Source organism: Homarus americanus, unplaced genomic scaffold, assembly GCF_018991925.1.
Source record: "Homarus americanus isolate GMGI-L3 unplaced genomic scaffold, GMGI_Hamer_2.0 scaffold23578, whole genome shotgun sequence".
Lineage (NCBI taxonomy): Eukaryota > Metazoa > Arthropoda > Malacostraca > Decapoda > Nephropidae > Homarus > Homarus americanus.
The window spans coordinates 3,910,884-3,918,457 of record NW_024733231.1 but is presented as its reverse complement, the minus strand read 5'-3'; positions in this window follow the sequence as shown (position 1 = coordinate 3,918,457).

Genomic DNA, 7,574 nt, shown 5'->3' with positions numbered 1-7,574 from the left:
ATGCTTTAAAAAATTACTTAAGGGATTTTCAAGATGGAGTAAATTATTTTCAAGCACAAAACAAAACAACTTCAAGCACAGACAAAACAACTTCAAGCACAGACAAAACAACTTCAAGCATAAACAAAACAACTTCAAGCACAGACAAAACAACTTCAAGCACAGACAAAACAACTAAGCACAGACAAAACAACCAAGCACAGACAACATAATTCTCCAAGTACCTAACACTTTCAGCATGATGTTCCAGACAGAGGCATTGCAAGCACTGACATATTTCACACAGCAAGCACAGAGAACACGAAACTCTTCTCCACTACAGGCAGAAGAGTCACACAGAATCCTCAGAGATCATCCTCCATCAGCAAGCAAAGAATCCTGCAAGCACAAGCAAAAGTATCCTACACGGTAAAGCCAACAGCATCTCAGCCACAAGCAGAGTTAATCCTTCAAGCACAACCAAGAGCATGTCATCCTTTAGCTGCCCTCCCAAAACAAACTTAGCTCTCAAGCATATAAAATGAACGTGCAAGCAGAGACAGAACACAGCACATTTTCCTAATAAAACGTTCAAACAAGCAGCAGCAGGCAAAGCAGAAGCAGAACTCCCTATAAAGAAACGTTGAAGCAAGCAGAAATACAAGCAGTATCCTCCTTCCCCCTCCTCTCCTTGCTTCCCTCCTCTCTCTCTCCATCACCCCTCTACCTCCTTCTCCCTCCCTTGTTTCCTCTCTCCCCTCCCTCCCCTCTCCCCTCCTTGTTCTCTCTCCTCCTCCCTCCCCTCTCCCCTCCCTTGTTCTCTCTCTCTCCTCCTCCCCTCTCCCCTCCCTTCTCTCTCTCTCTCCCCTTCCACTCTCCCCTCCCTTGTCCTCTCTCCTCCCTTCCACTCTCCCCTCCCTTGTTTCCCTCTCTCCCCTCCCCCCTCTCCCCTCCTTGTTCTCTCTCTCCCCTTCCACTTCTTTCCCCTCCTTGTTTCCTCTCCCTCCCTCCCTCTCCCTCCCTTGTTCTCTCTCTCCTCCCTCCCTCTCCCCTCCCTTGTTCTCTCTCTCCTCCCTCCCCTCTCTCTCTCCTCCCTCCCACCCTCCCCCTCTCTTACTTCACTCGAGGCACCCCCCTATGATCAGGTGAGGTAAATTAATTATGTATCTTAGGAGTACCTGAGGCCAGCCTAGACCTTCATGCCTCTGCAGTACCCACAGTACCTCCTTATCTTCCTCCCCCAGCTGCCTGTCTTCCTCATCCCTCTTCTTCGTCTTCCTCGTCTTCCTCCTCATCCTCTTCTTCACGTCTTCCTCGTCTTCCTCCTCATCCTCTTCTTCTTCTTCCTCCTCCACACCTCCTGTTCCTCCCTAATCTATTTTACTCTTTCTTCTCCTCCCTCCTCTAAGTCCTCTTCTCTTTCTTCTTCCTCCTCCTTCTCTTCTTCCTGTTCCTCTTCCTCTCTTCCTCCTCCTCCTCTTCTTCCTGTTCCTTTTCCTCTTCTTCTTCCTCCTCCTCTTCTTCCTGTTCCTCTTCTCTTCTTTCTCCTCCTCCCTTCTCTAAGTCCTCTTCTCTTTCTTCTTCCTCCTTCACCCTCTTCATTCCTCCTACACCTCATTTCCTTCTTCCTTCTTCCTTCCTCCTCTTTATTGTTCCTACATCTCTTCTTCCTCTTTCTCCTCCTCCATCTCCTTCTTCTCCCTCTTTCTTCTCCTTCTTCTTCCTTCTCTTCTTTTACCATGTTGCCGCTTCCTCTTCCTTCCTCCTCCTCCACCTCCTCCACCTCCTCTTCCTCCACCACCTCCTCCCTCTTCCTCCTCCACCTCCTCCTCTGGTAACGTCACTAGTGGAATATTTAATACTTTCTTAATATTGTACTTTCACTTGACAGAACATAACAAAACTTTCACTTGACAGAACATAACAGAAACTTTCCTTGACAGAACATAACAGAAACTTTCACTTGACAGAACATAACAGAAACGTTAAATACTTTCTTAATACTTTCATGACAGAACATAACAGAAACTTTCACTTGACAGAATATACCAGAAACTTTCATGACAGAACATAACAGAAACGTTAAATACTTTCTTAATACTTTCATGACAGAATATACCAGAAACTTTCAACTTTCTTTTGACAAAACATAAAAACTTTCAATACTTTCACTTGACCTGAACTCGACAGCATCAGTGAAACGTGATATCTTGATATTTTTTAATAACACTAAACTGTTGGAAGGGATTATGTTGCAGATCTCAATCATGCAATCAATATCTCTAACTCAATGTTGCAAAGTCGTAGGATATAATTTATCACTTGTTGCTGAATGTTGCAATAGAACAGGTTGCAAAAGTCACATAATTTCTCGTTGATAAATGTTGCACTGATAGGTTGCAATTTATCATACAATATTTCATTATTTTTGAAAAGTTGCAAACTAGAATGTTATAATTTTGCAAAGGATTATATTATCATAATTTCTGTTTCTTATTGAATATTTTAGTAAGAAAATGTTGCATCAAATATAATTCACTCATCCAATAACTCTGTGAGTCTTATTGCACGACAGTAATGAATATATTGCAAGTTCTCATTATCAATACCCCTCCCTTATAAAATGTTGCAAGGCACTATATTGCAACTCATTTCCCTCAAACGAACGAAACCTTTCACCTAATAATTCCACTCAACCTAACCAAACAACCTAACCTAAAACCAGCCAAAGCCAAACCAAGCCAACCTAGCCTAAAACCAGCCTAACCTAACCAAACCTACCTAACCTAAAACCAACCTAACCTAAAACCCGATATATTCCACTTAAGACATAACAGGTCTCCAAACACACGCTAGAAAACATTTCCTGTGTGTGTGTGTGTGTGTGTGTGTGTGTGTGTGTGTGTGTGTGTGTGTGTGTGTGTGTGTGTGTGTGTGTGTGTGTGTGTGTGTGTGTGTGTGTGTGTGTGTGTGTGTGTGTGTGTGTATGTGTAGAGCTCAGGGTTCAATACGTCCAGAAATAAGGAGAAAGTTATTTCGGACCGGAAATGTTGCAGAGAAATGTTGAACTATTGCATTTGCATAATAATTCCTGCTATTGAGTCTTTGGCAATGCAATAGTTTTATGGCCTTCGTGTCTTGGTTATTGGTGTACCTGTTGTTGTTATTGGTGTTCCTCTTGTTGTTATTGGTGTTCCTCTTGTTGTTATTGGTGTTCCTCTTGTTGTTATTGGTGTTATTGCTGTCATCGTTATCCAATATACAGTTAGTGGTTTTATGAGGATCAGTCCATATACAGTTAATGGTGCAGAAGGAGCAGTTAAGTGGTGCAGGGGCAACAGTTAATGGCGCAGTTAGGAACCTTAGTGGTGCAGGAGGAACAGTTGATAGTGCAGGTAGCAACAGTTATTGCTCTACATCAACAGTCCTCACCCCACTCAACAGTCAGTCGCCCACTCAACAGTCAGTCGCCCCACTCAACAGTCAGTCACCCCACTCAACAGTCAGTCGCCCCACTCAACAGTCAGTCGCCCCACTCAACAGTCAGTCACCCCACTCAACAGTCAGTCGCCCCACTCAACAGTCAGTCGCCCCTCAACAGTCAGTCGCCCACCCAACAGTCAGTCGCCCCACTCAACAGTCAGTCGCCCCCCCAACAGTCAGTCGCCCCACTCAACAGTCAGTCGCCCCACTCATCAGTCAGTCGCCCCCACACAAGTCAGCCACCCCACTCAACAGTCAGTCGCCCCACATCAGCCACCCCACTCAACAGTCAGTCTCCCCCACTCAACAGTCAGTCGCCCCCACTCAAGTCACCAGGACCGATAAGACACAACAGACGCGCACCATTTGGTAACTCGGTCGTCTTATAAACCACTGAACATATTAACACCAAGACGGCTCCTCCTCCTCCTAGCCACCCTCCTCCTCCTCCTCTCTGGCCACCCCTCCTCCTCCTCCTGGCCACCTCCTCCTCCTCTCTGGCCACCCTCCTCCTCCCTCTCTGCCCCACCCTCCTCCTCTCCCCTGCCCACCCCTCCTCCTCCTCCTCCCTAGCCACCCTCCTCCTCCTCCTCCCTGGCCACCCCTCCTCCCTCCTCCTCCCCTAGCCACCCCTCTCCTCCTCTCTGCCACCCCTCCTCCTCCTCCCTCCCTAGCCACCCCTCCCTCCTCCTCTCCCCCCTCCCACCCCTCCCCTCCTCTTCCTAGCCACCCCCTCCTCCCTCCTCCTCTCTGGCCCACCCCTCCTCCCTCCTCTCCCCAGCCACCCTCCTCCTCCCCTCCCCTGCCCCACCCCTCCTCCTCCTCCCTAGCCCCACCCTCCTCCCCTCCTCCCCTGCCCACCCCTCCTCCTCTCCCTACCCCACCTCCTCCTCCTCCTCCTCTAGCCCACCCCTCCTCCCTCCTCCCCTAGCCACCCTCCTCCCCTCCTCCCTGGCCACCCTCCTCCTCCTCCCTGGCCACCCTCCCTCCTCCCCTCCCTGGCCACCCTCCCCTCCTCCCTCCCTGGCCACCCTCCTCCTCCTCCCTCTGGCCACCCTCCTCCTCCCCTGCCACACCCTCCTCCTCCTCCCCTGGCCACCCTCCTCCTCCTCCCTGCTCCACCCTCCTCCCTCCCTCCCTGCCCACCCTCCTCCCCCTCCTTCCTCCTCTGGCCACCCCTCCTCCCTCCTCCCTGGCCACCCTCCTCCTCCTCCCCACACCCCTCCTCCTCCCTCCCCACACCCTCCTCCCTCCTCTCTGGCCACCCTCCCTCCACCCTCCCTCCTCCTCCCACACCCTCCTCCTCCTCCCTAGCCACCCCTCCTCCTCCCTCCTCTCTGCCACCCTCCTCCTCCTCCCTACACACCCTCCTCCTCCTCCCTGGCCACCCTCCTCCCTCCTCCCCTGCCCACCCTCCTCCTCCTCCCTGCTCCACCCTCCTCCCTCCTCCCTCCCCTGCCACCTCCTCCTCCTCCCCCTGCCACCTCCTCCTCCTCCCTGGCCACCCCTCCTCCTCCTCCCTGGCCACCCTCCTCCTCCTCTGGCCAATCCTCCTCCTCCTCCCTGGCCACCCTCCCTCCTCCCTCCCCACTCCTCCTTCCTCCCTGGCCACCCTCCTCCTCTCTGCCACACCCTCCTCCCTCCCTGGCCACCCTCCTCCTCCTCCCCCTCCACCCTCCTCCTCCCTGGCCACACCCTCCTCCTCCTCCTCTCTGGCCACCCTCCTCCCTGGCCACCCTCCTCCTCCCTGGCCACTCCTCCTCCTCCAGACAGATGGTCACTCCCGCCCAGCCAGTTTACATTCATCACCTGGTTTACTTAACTATGATGGAGTCACACCTCTTCAGCCTCTGAGTGTGGCATTTCTCTATCTCTTACTGTCTGTCTCTCTCACTGTCTCTCTTACTGTCTCTCTTGTTACGGCGGTGTAGCCACAATCTCTCAAGGACCAACACAGCATCTCTGACATTATCCGCTTTGGTCCGACTTCTTTCTCTTCTCCTCTTCCTCCTCCTTGTTTATCATCTCCCTCATCTTCTTATTCTTCTCCATAATCTTCTTTTTCCTCCTCCTCAATCATCCTTTCCTCCTCTTTCCTCCCTCTTCTTCCTTCACCTCCTCTTCCTCCTCCTTGTTTATCATCTCCCTCATCTTCTTATTCTTCTCCATTATCTTCTTTTTCCTCTTCCTCAATCACCCTTTCCTCTCCCTCCTCCTGCATTCCCCATTTCTTTCCTCTCCTCTCCATCCTCCTCCTCCTCTCCATCCTCCTCCTCCTCTCCATCCCCCTCCTCCTCTCCATCCTCCCTCCTCCTCCATCCTCCTCCTCCCTCTCCACCCCCCCCTCCTCCCTCTCCACCCCCTCCTCCTCTCCACCCCCTCCCTCCTCCTCTCCATCCTCCTCCTCCTCTCACCCCCTCCTCCTCTCCCACCCCCCTCCTCCCTCTCAACCCCTCCTCCTCTCAACCCCCTCCTCCTCCCTCCACCCCCCTCCTCCCTCTCCACCCTCCCTCCTCTCCACCCTCCTCTCCATCCCCTCCTCCTCCTCTCCAACTCCTCCCTCTCTCCACCCCTCCTCCTCTCAACCCCTCCTCCTCTCAACCCCCCTCCTCCTCTCCACCCCTCCTCTCCACCCCCTCCTCCTCCACCCCCCTCCTCCTCTCCATCCCCCCCCTCCTCTCCATCCTCCTCCTCTCACCCTCCTCCCCCCCCTCCTCTCCATCCTCCTCCTCCTCTCCATCCTCCTCCTCCTCTCCATCCTCCTCCTCCTCCTCCACCCCTCCTCCTCTCCATCCTCCTCCTCCTCCCTCCTCCTCCTTCTCCATCCTCCTCCTCCTTCCACCCCCTCCTCCTCTCTCCATCCTCTTCCTCCTTCCACGTCCAGAGTCAGAGGTTACTATGACGATAATGAGCAACAGGAAGGAGTAAGTAAGAGTGGCTTCCTTCTCCGGGGAAGACAGTGTTACCTGTCCTCTAACTAAAGTCATAACACTTATCTCACATTTTCTTAACCCTTCAGTACGGTGGGTTAAGAACTTAATAATAATAATAATAATAATAATAATAACAATAACAATAATAATAATAATAACAATAATAATAACAATAATAACCAAAACAACAAAACCCCAACTTTTATCAATTAGACAAACAAACACCAACACCCAAAGACCAATTTCTTAATCCCTATTCTCAAAAGACGTAATTAAATATCCCATTAAGGTAACAGCCTTCACTAAGTACTCTCAGGTAATCACATTTTCATCCAGGTGAATTTAATTAATGGAAACAGGTAAAGGAATGGTTTTCATTAATAAGCTGGCGTGAGTAGGAGAGGGGAGGGGGTGAGGTGAGGAGAGGGGTGGGGAGGTGAGGGAGAGGGGTGGGGGAGGGAGAGGGTTAAGGGAGGAGGAGTGGAGGGGAGAGAGGGTGAGGTGAAGGAAGGAGGGGGGGAGAGGGAAGGGGAGAGAGGGTGAGGAAGGAGGAAGAGAGAAGGTGAGGGAAGAGAGGAAGGGGAAAAGTGAAGTTTGACGGAACAGAAATTTTACCAAGACATTAAAATATTAAAGAACAACAAGACGGAAATCAAGCGCCAAGAAGAGAAATTTTATCAAGATGGTAAAAAATAAATAAAAAATAAAAATAAAAGGATGTTGAGATGGAGACTAAGCGTGGAGGACACACACACACACACACACACACACACACACACACACACACTTGAACTTCATGTGATAATATCTCTGCTGTTCACTCCATTTGTTATTGTCTAATGACGCGCGTTACCACTACCATCACACACACACACACACACACACACACACACACACACACACACACACACACACGCACACACACACCACTTTGAAGATTGCATATCATAGTCTAGTACACTTTCACACTTAGAGAGAGAGAGAGAGAGAGAGAGAGAGAGAGAGAGAGAGAGAGTACACAGGCCTCACTCCACACTAGTACAGTACACCCCTACACTTTATGGGACAAAGTTAATGTGTTGGACACTATTGTACACACACACAACACAGACAGACAGACACACACAGACACACACACACAGCCTGCTTCCTTCCCCTAATACTGTCTTGTTAGTTGTG